General features: G+C 45.5%; 1 protein-coding gene across 3 annotated transcripts in view; it reads right to left on the bottom strand.

The window, feature by feature from the left end:
- LOC130293418 (visinin-like) overlaps positions 1 to 16,808 on the bottom strand; it is a 306,760-nt gene that overhangs the window by 86,438 nt on the left and 203,514 nt on the right. For all 3 annotated transcript variants that reach the window (XM_056542064.1, XM_056542062.1, XM_056542063.1), the window contains exons 5-6: positions 3,333 to 3,402; positions 2,278 to 2,368 (exon numbers count right to left, since the gene is read on the bottom strand). The gene's annotated coding sequence lies outside the window, so the exon portion shown is untranslated. The remainder of the gene's footprint in view (positions 1 to 2,277; positions 2,369 to 3,332; positions 3,403 to 16,808) is intronic.

Raw genomic sequence — 16,808 nt, 5'->3', positions numbered from 1 at the left:
AAAAAAAAGCTATTCAAATGTAATTAACCTCTTGCCTAATAAAAGTTTGAATCATTCCCTTTTCTCATTTTTCAAATAAAAATTGAAAACAAAAATGAACATGGTATCGCCGCGTGCGTGAATGCTCAAAATAATATAAATATATAATGTTAAGTAATCCACACAGTCAATGGGGGAGAATTTTGCCCCACAAATATTTTTTGTTTGTTTCATTGTAGATTTGGTGGTAAAATGAGTGATGTAATTACAAAGTACAATTTGGGAGGCTAAAAACAAGCCTCAGGCTGGGTCCACACTACGTTTTGTCCCATACGGGAGCGCATACGGCAGGGGGGAGCTAAAAGCTCGCGCTCCCGTATGTTACCGTATGCGCTCCCGTATGTCATTCATTTCAATGAGCCGACCGGAGTGAAACGTTCGGTCTGGTCGGCTCATTTTTGCGCCGTATGCGCTTTTACAACCGGACCTAAAACTGTGGTCAACCACGGTTTTAGGTCCGGTTGTAAAAGCGCATACGGCGCAAAAATGAGCCGACCGGACCGAACGTTTCACTCCGGTCGGCTCATTGAAATGAATGACATACGGGAGCGCATACGGTAACATACGGGAGCGCGAGCTTTTAGCTCCCCCCTGCCGTATGCGCTCCCGTATGGGACAAAACGTAGTGTGGACCCAGCCTCATATGGGTCTGTAGTGGGAAAAATAAGGGTTGTGTCTATTAGAAGGTGAAAAGGAAAAGAAAACCAAAAAATTAAAATTGGCTTGGTCCTGAAAGGGTTAAAGGCTATAAGCAGCAAAGGCATTCAGGACATGAAAGATTTTTCACCTGGCTTTTCCATGCTCCTGATTGGCAAATATGCTTATATTAGAGCTGCTATTAGACAGATGTGCCTATAAGCCAGTATACAATTCAGGAACATGGAAAAGCCAGGTGACAATTTCTCACTTTGCTTTTTCATGCTCCTGAATGGCATATCTGCTTATATCAGTTCAGTTATTATAAACAGACATTGCCATTCAGGAGCATGAAAAAGCTAGGTGTGAAGAGCTTTTCCTCGTTTCTGAATGACATATCTTCTTAGGCTAAGTTCAGACTACGGAATTTCCGCCTGCAATTCCTCTCTGAAATTGCAGGCGGAAATTCCGCTTGCTAAAATGTATAGTGTAATGAATGGGTTTCCGTTCACAAATTCACACTTCGGAATTTGAGAAGCGGAATTTGTGAACGGAAAATCCGCTTGGAAATTTCCGCCTGAAGAAAGGGGTTGCTCTTTCTTCAGGCTGAAATCCGTGCGGAATACATTGCAGTCTGTGGGAGACTGCAGTGTCCACGCGGTCCCAGCGCCGACTGATTCAGTTAGCGCTGGCCGCACTCGGAATCTCCGGGCGGAAATTTTCTGCCCAGAGATTCCGTAGTCTCTAAAGCATTTGATACTGTCCCTCATAGACGTCTGACAGGTAAGTTAAGGTCTTTGGGTTTGGAAACTTTAGTTTGTAACTGGATTGAACACTGGCTCATGGATCGTACCCAGAGAGTGGTGGTCAATGATTCGTACTCTGATTGGTCCCCGGTAATTAGTGGTGTACCCCAAGGTTCAGTACTGGGCCCGCTGTTGTTTAATTTATTTATCAATGATATAGAGGATGGTATTAACAGCTCTGTTTCTATCTTTGCAGATGACACCAAGCTTTGTAGCACGGTACAGTCTATAGAGGATGTGCATAAGTTACAAGATTACTTGGATAGACTAAGTGTCTGGGCATCCACTTGGCAAATGAGGTTCAATGTGGATAAATGTAAAGTTATGCATCTGGGTACTAATAACCTGCATGCGTTGTATGTCTTAGGGGGAATTAAACTGGCAGAGTCACTGGTAGAGAAGGATCTGGGTGTACTTGTAGATCACAGACTACAGAATAGCATGCAATGTCAGGCTGCTGCTTCCAAAGCCGGCAGGATATTGTCATGTATAAAAAGAGGCATGGACTCAAGGGACAGGGACATAATACTCCCCCTTTATAAATCATTGGTACGGCCTCACCTGGAATATGCTGTTCAGTTTTGGTCACCTGTCCATAAAAGGGACACTGTGGAGCTGGAAAGGGTGCAGAGACACGCGACTAAACTAATATGGGGCATGGAACATCTTAGCTATGAGGAGCGATTAAAGGAGTTACAATTGTTTAGTCTTGAGAAGAGACGTTTAAGGGGGGATATGATAAACGTATATAAGTATATAAATGGCCCATACAAAAAATATGACACGCCTTCTTTACCTTGAGGACTGTGAATTTATGGAACGGTCTACCTCAGGAACTGGTCACAGCAGGAACAATGAATAGCTTTAAAACAGGGTTAGATACATTCCTGGAACAAAATAACATTAATATTATAAAGAATTATAAAACAACATCCCTTCCCCTTATCCCCTTACACCCTTCACTACAATTCCCTGGTTGGACTTGATGGACGTATGTCTTTTTTCAACCATACTAACTATGTAACTATGTAACCTAGCCTTATAGCTGTACTACTTTATGTGGTGCTGGATAATTGCTGCGCCTAAAATGTTTCCCTACCAAATCTGCAGAAAAGATATACTGGAAGGAATCGTCACAGCGGTCCGAGCTATATGTAAAATAAAATAAAAGAGGCCGAGACTGATCAGAGAACATATTGCCTGTGAGTCCCATAAAGATCTGGCATCCTGTGACTGTGACTTTTGTGCGACTTTTTGCGCAGCTCAGCACCCTGGCCATCCGCCCACTAGCTGTGCAACAACAACTCCCAGAATGTCCTCACTGTAAGGGCATTCTGGGAATTGTAGTCCTCCAACAGCTAGCAGGTTGGTGGTAGATGCGTGCGGCTGGCCAGAGCAACAGAGCCGGCTCACTCACAGAAATATGAAAGTACAGCACTGTAATTTCATATTTCCCGCCAGAGCAATGACCACGGCTCCGGTGGGAAATATGAAATTACAGTGCTGTACTGCTCCCCACCCAACCGCCCGCATCTGTCACCTGCCCACCAGCTGGTTTAACTACAATTCTCAGCATGTCCTCACTGTAAGGGCATGCTGAGAGCTGTAGTCTTGCAGATACCTGTTACGAGACTACAACTTCCAGAATGCCCTTACAGTGAGGACATGCTGGGAGTTGTAGTGCAACATTTAATGGAGCTTCGCTTGTGTAGGCAGAAATCCTTGCACCAGCCCTGCTCCTCATTAGTGTTGATATATTCGTTGAATATTCGTCATATATTCGCTAAATTCACATATTCGTAATATTCGCGTTAAATTTCACATATGCGAAAATTCGCACGCCAGTCTCACACAGTAGTTTTAGAGCCTTCTTTACACCACACAAGCTGGAAGCAGAGAGGGATGATGACTGTGATGTGCACTGTGAAGAAAAAAAAAATATTTGTAATTACGATAATATAGTGCTATATTCGCGAATATTCGCTTATTTGTGAATATGCGATATTCGCAAATAAAATTCGCATTGCGAATATTCGCGAGCAACACTACTCCTCATGCTGCTGGGACATTACCTAAACATTTTTATGGTAATCTATTTAAAATCTTCAATTTAAATTTGAAAACATATCTTTAGGGTCTATTCACACGTACAGTATTCTGCGCAGATTTGATGCGCAGGATTTTAAGCTGTGTTCAGTCATTCAGTTTACATTGAAATCTGCAGCAGAAAATCCTGCGCATTAAATCTGCACAGAATACTGTACGTGTGAAAAGACCATTTATCTTTTCAGTTGTGAGGCCCTATGGTCTCCTCATGCTGCTGGGACATTTCTTTAAAATGTTTATGGTAATCTGTTTAAAATCTTCAATTTAAATTTGAAAATATATCTTTAATCTTATCAATTGTGAGGCCCTATGGTCTCCTCTTGCTGCTGTCACCTCCAGGGATTGGAGCCCCTCAGGGCAGAAGACATCTGTGTAGTGCAGGGAGAGAGAATACAATAAAGGGACAGGTAGAAGTGGAAAAAAAAGAAGTAACAAAAAATAAATCCCCCGACCTTCTAATAGGTCCTCAAGGGTCCGCCGCATTTTTTTCAGCATGACGCGGGCCCTATTAGGGGTTCAGGGCGCTGCGATTTGCCACCTTTTTTTAATTTTTTTTGGTTGCAGGGTTTTTTTTTCCCTCCCCCCATATAACAGTGTTACGCCGAGCGCTCCGGGTCCCCGCTCCTCCCCGGAGCGCTCGCTTCACTCTCCCCGCGGCAGCGCTCCGGTCACGTCCTCTGACCCGGGGCGCTGCGATTCCGCTGCCAGCCGGGATGCGATTCGCGATGCGGGTAGCGCCCGCTCGCGATGCGCACCCCGGCTCCCCTACCTGACTCGCTCTCCGTCTGTTCTGTCCCGGCGCGCGCGGCCCCGCTCCCTAGGGCGCGCGTGCGCCGGGTCTCTGCGATTTAAAGGGCCACTGCGCCGCTGATTGGCGCAGTGGTTCCAATTAGTGTTTTCACCTGTGCACTTCCCTATATCACCTCACTTCCCCTTCACTCCCTCGCCGGATCTTGTTGCCTTAGTGCCAGTGAAAGCGTTCCTTGTGTGTTCCTTGCCTGTGTTTCCAGACCTTCTGCCGTTGCCCCTGACTACGATCCTTGCTGCCTGCCCCGACCTTCTGCTACGTCCGACCTTGCTTTTGCCTACTCCCTTGTACCGCGCCTATCTTCAGCAGCCAGAGAGGTGAGCCGTTGCTAGTGGATACGACCTGGTCACTACCGCCGCAGCAAGACCATCCCGCTTTGCGGCGGGCTCTGGTGAAAACCAGTAGTGGCTTAGAACCGGTCCACTAGCACGGTCCACGCCAATCCCTCTCTGGCACAGAGGATCCACTACCTGCCAGCCGGCATCGTGACAGTAGATCCGGCCATGGATCCCGCTGAAGTTCCTCTGCCAGTTGTCGCTGACCTCACCACGGTGGTCGCCCAGCAGTCACAACAGATAGCGCAACAAGGCCAACAGCTGTCTCAACTGACCATTATGCTACAACAGTTACTACCACAGCTTCAGCAGTCATCTCCTCCGCCAGCTCCTGCACCTCCTCCGCAGCGAGTGGCCGCTCCTGGGATACGCTTATCCTTGCCGGATAAATTTGATGGGGACTCTAAGTTTTGCCGTGGCTTTCTTTCCCAATGTTCCCTGCATCTGGAGATGATGTCGGACCTATTTCCCACTGAAAGGTCTAAGGTGGCTTTCGTAGTCAGCCTTCTGTCCGGAAAAGCCCTGTCATGGGCCACACCGCTCTGGGACCGCAATGACCCCGTCACTGCCTCTGTACACTCCTTCTTCTCGGAAATCCGAAGTGTCTTTGAGGAACCTGCCCGAGCCTCTTCTGCTGAGACTGCCCTGTTGAACCTGGTCCAGGGTAATTCTTCCGTTGGCGAGTATGCCGTACAATTCCGTACTCTTGCTTCTGAATTGTCCTGGAATAATGAGGCCCTCTGCGCGACCTTCAAAAAAGGCCTATCCAGCAACATTAAAGATGTTCTGGCCGCACGAGAAATTCCTGCTAATCTACATGAACTTATTCACCTAGCCACTCGCATTGACATGCGTTTTTCCGAAAGGCGTCAGGAACTCCGCCAAGATATGGACTCTGTTCGCACGAGGCGTTTCTTCTCCTCGGCTCCTCTCTCCTCTGGTCCCCTGCAATCTGTTCCTGTGCCTCCCGCCGTGGAGGCTATGCAGGTCGACCGGTCTCGCCTGACACCTCAAGAGAGGACACGACGCCGTATGGAGAACCTCTGCCTGTACTGTGCTAGTACCGAACACTTCCTGAGAGATTGTCCTATCCGTCCTCCCCGCCTGGAAAGACGTACGCTGACTCCGCACAAAGGTGAGACAGTCCTTGATGTCTACTCTGCTTCTCCACGTCTTACTGTGCCTGTGCGGATGTCTGCCTCTGCCTTCTCCTTCTCTACAGTGGCCTTCTTGGACTCTGGATCTGCAGGAAATTTTATTTTGGCCTCTCTCGTCAACAGGTTCAACATCCCGGTGACCAGTCTCGCCAGACCCCTCTACATCAATTGTGTAAATAATGAAAGATTGGACTGTACCATACGTTTCCGCACGGAGCCCCTTCTTATGAGCATCGGATCTCATCATGAGAGGATTGAACTTTTGGTCCTCCCCAATTGCACCTCGGAAATTCTCCTTGGACTTCCCTGGCTTCAACTTCATTCCCCTACCCTGGATTGGTCCACTGGGGAGATCAAGAGTTGGGGGTCCTCTTGTTCCAAGAACTGTCTAAAACCGGTTCCCAGTAACCCTTGCCGTAACTCTGTGGTTCCTCCAGTAACCGGTCTCCCTAAGGCCTATATGGACTTCGCGGATGTTTTCTGCAAAAAACAAGCTGAGACTCTACCTCCTCACAGGCCTTATGATTGCCCTATCGACCTCCTCCCGGGCACTACTCCACCCCGGGGCAGAATTTATCCTCTCTCTGCCCCAGAGACTCTTGCCATGTCCGAATACGTCCAGGAGAATCTAAAAAAGGGCTTTATCCGTAAATCCTCCTCTCCTGCCGGAGCCGGATTTTTCTTTGTGTCCAAAAAAGATGGCTCCCTACGTCCTTGCATTGACTACCGCGGTCTTAATAAAATCACGGTTAAGAACCGCTACCCCTTACCCCTCATCTCTGAACTCTTTGATCGCCTCCAAGGTGCCCACATCTTCACTAAATTGGACTTAAGAGGCGCCTATAACCTCATCCGCATCAGAGAGGGGGACGAGTGGAAAACGGCATTTAACACCAGAGATGGACACTTTGAGTATCTGGTCATGCCCTTTGGACTGTGCAACGCCCCTGCCGTCTTCCAAGACTTTGTCAATGAAATTTTTCGTGATCTGTTATACTCCTGTGTTGTTGTATATCTGGACGATATCCTAATTTTTTCTGCCAATCTAGAAGAACACCGCCAGCATGTCCGTATGGTTCTTCAGAGACTTCGTGACAACCAACTCTATGCCAAAATTGAGAAATGTCTGTTTGAATGCCAATCTCTTCCTTTTCTAGGATATTTGGTCTCTGGCCAGGGACTACAGATGGATCCAGACAAACTCTCTGCCGTCTTAGATTGGCCACGCCCCTCCGGACTCCGTGCTATCCAACGCTTTTTGGGGTTCGCCAATTATTACAGGCAATTTATTCCACATTTTTCTACCATTGTGGCTCCTATCGTGGCTTTAACCAAAAAAAATGCTGATCCCAAGTCCTGGCCTCCTCAAGCAGAAGACGCCTTTAAACGACTCAAGTCTGCCTTTTCTTCGGCTCCCGTCCTCTCCAGACCTGACCCTTCCAAACCCTTCCTATTGGAGGTTGATGCCTCCTCAGTGGGAGCTGGAGCTGTTCTTCTACAAAAAAATTCTTCCGGGCATGCTGTCACTTGTGGTTTTTTCTCTAGGACCTTCTCTCCAGCGGAGAGGAACTACTCCATCGGGGATCGAGAGCTTCTAGCCATTAAATTAGCACTTGAGGAATGGAGGCATCTGCTGGAGGGATCAAGTTCTCCTGTTATTATCTACACCGACCACAAGAACCTCTCCTACCTCCAGTCTGCCCAACGGCTGAATCCTCGCCAGGCCCGGTGGTCTCTGTTCTTTGCCCGATTTAATTTTGAGATTCACTTTCGTCCTGCCGATAAGAACATTAGGGCCGATGCTCTCTCTCGTTCCTCGGATGCCTCTGAAGTTGAACTCTCTCCGCAACACATCATTCCACCTGACTGCCTGATCTCCACTTCTCCTGCCTCCATCAGGCAGACTCCTCCAGGAAAGACCTTTGTTTCTCCTCGCCAACGCCTCGGAATCCTCAAATGGGGTCACTCCTCCCACCTCGCAGGTCATGCGGGTATCAAGAAATCTGTGCAACTCATCTCCCGCTTCTATTGGTGGCCGACTCTGGAGACGGATGTTGTGGACTTTGTGCGAGCCTGCACTATCTGTGCCCGGGATAAGACTCCTCGCCAGAAGCCCGCTGGTTTTCTTCATCCTCTGCCTGTCCCCGAACAGCCTTGGTCTCTGATTGGTATGGATTTTATTACTGATTTACCCCCTTCCCGTGGCAACACTGTTATTTGGGTGGTCGTTGATCGATTCTCCAAAATGGCACATTTCATCCCTCTTCCTGGTCTTCCTTCTGCGCCTCAGTTGGCTAAACAATTTTTTGTACACATTTTTCGTCTTCACGGGTTGCCTACGCAGATTGTCTCGGATAGAGGCGTCCAATTCGTGTCTAAATTCTGGAGGGCTCTCTGTAAACAACTCAAGATTAAATTAAATTTTTCTTCTGCATATCATCCCCAGTCCAATGGACAAGTAGAAAGGATTAACCAGATCTTGGGTGATTATTTGCGACATTTTGTTTCCTCCCGCCAGGATGACTGGGCAGATCTCCTCCCATGGGCCGAATTCTCGTATAACTTCAGGGTCTCTGAGTCTTCCTCCAAATCCCCATTTTTCGTGGTGTACGGCCGTCACCCTCTTCCCCCCCTCCCTACTCCCTTGCCCTCTGGTCTGCCCGCTGTGGATGAAATTTCTCGTGACCTTTCCATCATATGGAGAGAGACCCAAAAATCTCTCTTACAGGCTTCATCACGCATGAAGAAGTTCGCGGATAAGAAAAGAAGAGCCCCCCCCCGTTTTTTCCCCTGGAGACAAGGTATGGCTCTCCGCTAAATATGTCCGCTTCCGTGTCCCTAGCTACAAGTTGGGACCACGCTATCTTGGTCCTTTCAAAATTTTGTGTCAAATTAATCCTGTCTCTTATAAACTTCTTCTTCCTCCCTCTCTTCGTATCCCTAATGCCTTTCACGTCTCTCTTCTCAAACCACTCATCCTCAACCGTTTTTCTCCCAAATCTGTTCCTCCCACTCCTGTTTCCGGCTCCTCGGACATCTTCTCGGTCAAAGAAATTTTAGCTGCCAAAAAGGTCAGAGGGAAAAAATTTTTTTTAGTGGACTGGGAGGGTTGTGGTCCTGAAGAGAGATCCTGGGAACCTGAGGACAACATCCTAGACAAAAGTCTGCTCCTCAGGTTCTCAGGCTCTAAGAAGAGGGGGAGACCCAAGGGGGGGGGGTACTGTTACGCCGAGCGCTCCGGGTCCCCGCTCCTCCCCGGAGCGCTCGCTTCACTCTCCCCGCGGCAGCGCTCCGGTCACGTCCTCTGACCCGGGGCGCTGCGATTCCGCTGCCAGCCGGGATGCGATTCGCGATGCGGGTAGCGCCCGCTCGCGATGCGCACCCCGGCTCCCCTACCTGACTCGCTCTCCGTCTGTTCTGTCCCGGCGCGCGCGGCCCCACTCCCTAGGGCGCGCGTGCGCCGGGTCTCTGCGATTTAAAGGGCCACTGCGCCGCTGATTGGCGCAGTGGTTCCAATTAGTGTTTTCACCTGTGCACTTCCCTATATCACCTCACTTCCCCTTCACTCCCTCGCCGGATCTTGTTGCCTTAGTGCCAGTGAAAGCGTTCCTTGTGTGTTCCTTGCCTGTGTTTCCAGACCTTCTGCCGTTGCCCCTGACTACGATCCTTGCTGCCTGCCCCGACCTTCTGCTACGTCCGACCTTGCTTTTGCCTACTCCCTTGTACCGCGCCTATCTTCAGCAGCCAGAGAGGTGAGCCGTTGCTAGTGGATACGACCTGGTCACTACCGCCGCAGCAAGACCATCCCGCTTTGCGGCGGGCTCTGGTGAAAACCAGTAGTGGCTTAGAACCGGTCCACTAGCACGGTCCACGCCAATCCCTCTCTGGCACAGAGGATCCACTACCTGCCAGCCGGCATCGTGACAAACAGTGTGTGATTTATAATCGCACACCGTTATATATAGAGTTAAACCAAGCACACACACCACATACTTCCCGTATTGAACCCCCAGAATGTTCCCCTACTCTGGGTGTTAGCTGGAAAATCGTTTGGGACCTTGTGCCCCCATTGCTGGATAAGGGTTACCACGTGTAAGTGGACAACTTTTATACCAGCATCCCTCTGTTCACATCCCTTGCCACCAGATCCACATCCACTTGTGGGACCGTGCGGAAGAACCAGAGAGACCTCCCTCTAAATTTGATTCAGACACCTATGCCCAAGGGTGAGTCCCATGCCCTTCCCCATGAAAAGCTGTTGCTGGTCAGGTATAAGGGATAAGAGGGATGTCCTTATGCTGACCACAATTCATGGTAATGGCAGCTCACCTGTCCCTGTGCGAGGTACCAGAACAACGGTCCTCAAGCCCGATTGTATTCTGGACTACAATCGGTATATGGGTGGAGTTGATCTCTCTGATCAAGTCCTCAAGCCATATATCGCCATGCGGAAAAACAGATATGGTACAAAAAAGTTGCGGTTTACTTGGTACAGGTTGCCATGTACAACTCTTTTCTACTGTACCAGAATGCTGGCAACACAAGGACAGTCCTCCAGTCCCAAGAAGGAGTCCTAAAGGCCCTGATCTTTGGTGACCGGGAAAGAGCAGGTCGGACTTCCCAAGGAACTGATGTTATAGGTGCCAGGATCGTCCCCCACACTGGAAAGAAGTTACGATCCCCCAAAAAATGCAGTGTGTGTCACAAGAGGGGGATGCGGAAGGACACTTGCCCCGATCATCCGGGCCTCTGCATTAAGGATTGCTTCAGGGAGTATCACACTTCCATGGAGTATTACATTTTCCCTCTTCAGTTTAATTTTCCATAATTTGACCCCAATGTGCCAAGTCCAGAGTACATTCCAAATTTTAACCCCATAGAACCACTAAATTGCCCCAAAAGCTCCTTCATAAAAAAATACCTGATAAGACCTCTGGGGGTATTTTTTCCAAAAATGGGTCATGGGTCACTGAGTAACTATCATCGGGGACTTTTTTATGTTGCCTCAAACGCGCAGCGCTCTCTTTCCACCTGAGCGGGGTACAGGTTAGAGACGGCCACACACATCACATTCCCAGAATGATGATTAAGAGCATAGGGTTTGGGGTGGGCATATTTTTAGTTTTGGCTTTGCACTGGGTCCTCATTCTCGGAACATAACCTGTTTTATAATTTTATGTCCCACTGTACCACTTGTTAGTAATTTACCCTATGTAATGCTCCTTGAGGGGGGGGGAGGTCCAGCTTTTCTGGCTCCATAGGCAGCAATGTAGAAGCTCAAGGCCCTTGTCTGCGCTCCTGCTCTTCCGAGACCGGTGTGCACCCGCAGAGCTGTTTACACCCAGATATGAGGTATGTCCTTACTCCAAAGAAATGTATTTACAATTTTACGGTCACATTCTCTCCTAATACCATTTGTGAAAATGAAAAATTTGGGGTAACCCCGGCATTTTAGTGTACAAAATCAAATTTTTCCTTTTCACATTATAATTTAATGTACATTTATTAAACATATGTGGGGTGTTAAGACTCACTGTACACCTTGTTACGTTCCTTGAGGGGTGTTGTTTCCAAAATAGTATGCCATGTGTTTTTTTTTTTGCTTTTCTGGCACCATAGGGGCTTCCTAAATGCGACATGCCCCCCCCCCCCCCATTTCAGCAACATTTGCAAATGTGACTCCTTCTCTTCTGAGAATTGTAGTTCGCCCACAGTGCACTTGACGTCCACACATGGGGTATTTCCATACTCAGAAGAGATGGGGTTATACATTTTGGGGGGCATTTTTCCAATTACCCCTTGTAAAAAGGTAAAATTTGGTGGAAAACCAGTATTTTCGTGAAAAAAATATTCATTTACACATCCAACTTTAATGAAAAGTCATCAAACACCTGTAGGGTGTTAAGGCTCACTGTACCCCTTGTTACATTCCTTAAGGGGTGTAGTTTCCAAGATAGTATGCAATGTTTTTTTTTTTTTTTTGCTGTCCTTTTTAGGGGCTTCCTAAATGCGACATGCCCCCCAAAAACCATTTCAGCAAAATTTGCTTTCCAAAAGCCAAATGTGACTCCTTCTCTTCTGAGCATTGTAGTGTGCCCGCAGTGCACTTGACGTCCACACATGGGGTATTTCCATACTCAGAAGAGATGGGGTTACAAAGATGTTCTCCTATTACCCCTTGCAAAAAAGTAAAATTTGGGGAAAACCAGCATTTTAGTGGAAAAAATAATTTCATTTACACATCCAACTTTAACTAAAAGTCGTCAAACACCTGTGGGGTGTTAAGGCTCACTGTACCCCTTGTTACGTTCCTTGAAGGGTGTAGTTTCCAAAATAGTATGCCATGTCGGGGTTTTTGCTGTCCTGACGCCATAGGGGCTTCCTAAATGGAACATGCCCCCCCCCCAAAAAAAAAACAAAACATTTCAGCAAAAGTTGCTTTCCAAAAGCCAAATGTGACTCCTTCTCTTCTGAGAATTGTAGTGCACCAGCAGAGCACTTGGCGTCCACACATGGGATATTTCCATACTCAGAAGAGATGGGGTTACAAATTTCGGGGGGCATTTTCTCCAATTTCCCCTTGTAAAAAAGTACAATTTGAGGGAAAACCAGCATTTTAGTGAAAAAAAAGAGTCATTTACACATCCAACTTTAATGAAAAGTCGTCAAACACCTGTGGGGTGTTAAGGCTCACTGTACCCCTTGTTACATTCCTTGAGGGGTGTAGTTTATAAAATAGAATGCTATGTGGCTTTTTTTCCAGTCCTGGCACCATAGGGGCTTCCTAAATGTGACATGCCCCCCAAAAACCTTTTCAGATAAATTTTCTTTCCAAAAGCCAAATGTGACTCCTTCTCTTCTGAACATTGTAGTGCGCCCGCATTGCACTTGATGTCCACACATGGGGTATTTCCATACTCAGAAGAGATGAGGTTACAAATTTTGGGGGCATTTTCTCCTAATACCCCTTGTAAAAAAGTACATTTTTGGGGAAAACCAGCATTTTAGGGGGAAAAAAAAATTATTTGCACATCCAACTTTAACGAAAAGTTGTCAAACACCTGTGGGGTGTTAAGGCTTACTGTACCCCTTGGTACGTTCCTTGAGGGGTGTAGTTTCCAAAATAGTAGGCCATGTGTTTTTTTTTTTTTTGCTTTCCTGGCACCATAGAGGCTTCCTAAATGTGACATGCCCCCCAAAAACTGTTTCAGAAAAACTCACACTCCAAAATCCCATTGTTGCTCCTTCCCTTCGGAGCCCTCTACTGTGCACACCGAACACTTGACATTCACATGTGAGGTATTTCCTTACTGGAGAGAAATTGGGATACAAATTTTGAGAGGATTTTTCTCCTTTTACCGCTTGTAAAAATTCAAAAACTGGGTCTACAAGAACATGTGAGTGTTAAAAATGAAGATTTAGAATTTTCTCCTTCACTTTGCTGCTATTCCTGTGAAACACACTTACTGAATGTCATTTCGAGTACTTTGAGGGGTGCAGTTTTTATAATGGGGTAATTTATGGGGTATTTCTAATAAGAAAGCCCTTCAAATCCACTTCAAACCTGAACTGGTCCATGAAAAATTTCGATTTAGAAAATTTTTGGGAAAATTTAAAAATTACTGCTGAACTTTAATGCCCTCTGATGTCTTCCAAAAGTAAAAACATGGCAACTTTATGATGCAAACATAAAGTAAACTTATTGGGGGAGATTTATCAAAACCTGAGTAGAGGAAGAGTAGTGCAGTTGCCCATAACAACCAATCAGATCACTTCTTTCATTTTTTACAGGCCTCTTTAAAAATGAAAGAAGCAATCTGATTGGTTGCTATGGGCAACTGCACCACTCTTCCTCTACACAGGTTTTGATAAATCTCCCCCATTGTATTTGTGAATCAAAATATAATTTATTTGAAATGTCTATTTTCCTTACAAGCAGAGAGCTTCAAAGTTAGAAAAATGCTAATTTTCTAATTTTTTCATCAAATTTTCTAATTTTTCACCAAGAAATTATGCTTGTATCGACAACATTTTACCACTATCATAAAGTAGAATATTTTAGTGGAGAGACACAGCAGTTGGCAATCCAACCCCCATTCAGCGGCTCAAGTACACCGGACAGTTCAGAAAAACCGCAGAAGAATTTCCACTCAGGGGAACACCAGCCACCTTATGCTGCACCGTCTGGGGGGCGATAGCCCACAAGTAGACAACAAGCAGTATACATCTAAAGGAGAAGAAAGAATGGGCCGCACTCACCATTAAAGTGCAAAAAGTGTTCGGTTCTTTATTTGCAGAGGTACATCAAATCATCCAGCAGGACATCTTACAAAAGCTTCAGCTCAGACATGGGTGACAGCTGTTGCGCGTGCGCAAGGCACGCTTCATCAGACCCTGCCCACCCAGGTGCACATCACCTTAAATACTCTCATGTGACGTGCACATGGGAGGGACAAACAGGTTTACAAACAAACCATTTATTAAAAACATAGTTACATTATTCAAACATATGCAAGCAACATATAAAATTTAACTTGTTAAATAAACTTTATGAGTTAAAGAAAAACGCTGAAATCCAGCCTCTCATTTAGACCCAGGTTACCTTGCGCGTTGGTTTTAATCATCCAACGCGCCTCTGCTTGTAACAGGTTTTTTCTGAGATCACCACCTTCTTTTGTCATAATACGTTCAATACCCTGGAACACCAGGTTCTTGCAATCTCCTCCGTGTGCTTCATTCATATGTTCTATGAACCTTGGGGAAGCTTTGTTGGAGCGCACGGAGTAGATATGCTTACGGAATCTGGTGTGAACAGGTCTCTTAGTGCTGCCTATATAGAACCTACCGCAACCACAGGTGATCACATAGACTACCCAAGGAGTTCTGCAAGTGATTAGATTTTTAACTGTCACATCTAGTCCTCCAACTCTGATGGAGGAGTAGATGTGACAGTTAAAAAGTCCCATCAATATCAAAACTACAGACCATGATGCAAAAAAAAATGAGCCCTCGTATAGCCCCGTACGTGGAAAAATTTAAAAAGTTATAGGGGTCAGAAGATGACAATTTTAAACATACTAATTTTGGTGCATGTAGTTATAATTTTTTTAACGTAGTAAAAAAAATAAAACCTACATAAATTGGGTATCCCTGTAACCGTATGGACCTACACAATAAAGATAAGGTTTTATTTTTACCGAAAAATGCATTGCCTAGAACCGGAAACCCTAAAAAGTTTCAAAATAGCGTTTTTTTTTTCCATTTCACCCCACAAAAAAAAAAAAAACATTTCGCTGCAGGTTATGTTATAAAGTAAGTATGTTATAAAATAAGTAATGTCATTACAAAGTACAAATGGTGACACAAAAAACAAGCCCTTATATGGGTCTGTAGGTGCAAAATTTAATGTGTTATGATTTTTAGAAGGTGAGGAGGAAAAATGAAAGTGCAACAATGAAAATTGTTCTGAGTCCTTAAGATGAAAATGGGCTGAGTCCTTAATTAAAGGGAATGTGTCACCATTTTATTTTCTTAATAAATAAAGTTATTCTATCAAGATAAAGCATTTAATTTATGTATTTACGGTAGTTTTAGGACAATGAAGTTTTAATGTTATTTATTAGTAAAGTGTGTACTGGGGACTACCATTAATGTAGCCTCTTTGTGGTGTGTCACTTCACAACACCTACAAAGTTGCTTTATGGCAGGCATAGGGTATAAGAAAGTTAAGACTCAGAGGGGGAGATTTATCAAAGTTGTCTATTTCCAGCATCAATATAGACCAAACCGCAGAGGGTTAGGCAGGTCTATTGTGCGCTTAATTTATCAAAAGTTGCAGGGTTCTTGATAAATTCTGCACACAGACTTCGGGATCAACCGTTTAGACTGTATTTAAACCTGCTCCAGCATGGTCTGACATTTCGGAGTACTTTTAGATAATGCGACTTTTCACAGAAAAGTTGCTATTGATAAATACAGCACCAATGCATTTTCCCATCTAAAATAGACTAGAATGCATCATGTTCTAAAAATCCTCTAAAGCAAAAAAGTTGCACATATTTAGACTGCGACTTTCTGTGCGACAAATTTAGATGGGAAAAAACAGTCTAAATCCTTTGATAAATCTCCCCCAGAGTGTCTCATAGAAAAGCGTATGCTGCTTACTGCACATGTGCATAGCACAGGCTAGTTGAAATGAAAGGGGGAGCCAGCACCATTTTGTTGAAGTCCCTGAGGAGCAGTGACCTATCAAGACACATTTAGTCTGTTTTGTACCACTCTTCAGACACCAACAAAATGGTGACAGTGGAAATGAAAAAAAACTACAAAACCCCCTCCCCCTGTCCTTTTGCACATCGGAGGAAGGTAGACGGGCGAGGTCTAATTTGCAGCAGCCAGACAAGTTGCTTGCTTTCATCAGATTCCTTATGTTAACTCCCTCTGCTGGTATACAGTGGGAGATATGACAAGTTGTTTCTACATTTTTCATATTTTGTGACAAGTAATTTTTTTTTTATATTTCCAAAAATATTTAAAAAATGTGAATAGATAATCCAACCTCTAAAAAAAAATCACATTTGGTGACACATTTTCTTTACCTATAGAAACAGTAGGTGTCAATATGCAGTTCTGAGAGAAGGGCACCTGCTGGAGAATTTAGGGAGAATTTACACATGAATGCAATGTAAATTATGGGGTTATACTGTAAATGTTTATTAGGTACTCTTAGCGCTCAAAGGAGGACACCCAGAGAGTGACATAGGGAAAGCAGCAGTCTGCTGGGTGTTGCACCAGAATGTTCTACTTTATTTTGTTAATGTCAACAAATATTTAAAGGGGTACTCTGCTGCTCAGCATTTGGAACAAACCGTTCTGAATGCTGGAGCTGTCGCCAAGAGCTTGTGACATCATAGCCCCGCAC

The sequence above is a fragment of the Hyla sarda genome, chromosome 10, assembly GCF_029499605.1.
Source record: "Hyla sarda isolate aHylSar1 chromosome 10, aHylSar1.hap1, whole genome shotgun sequence".
Lineage (NCBI taxonomy): Eukaryota > Metazoa > Chordata > Amphibia > Anura > Hylidae > Hyla > Hyla sarda.
This window is presented reverse-complemented; position numbering and strand designations above follow the sequence as displayed.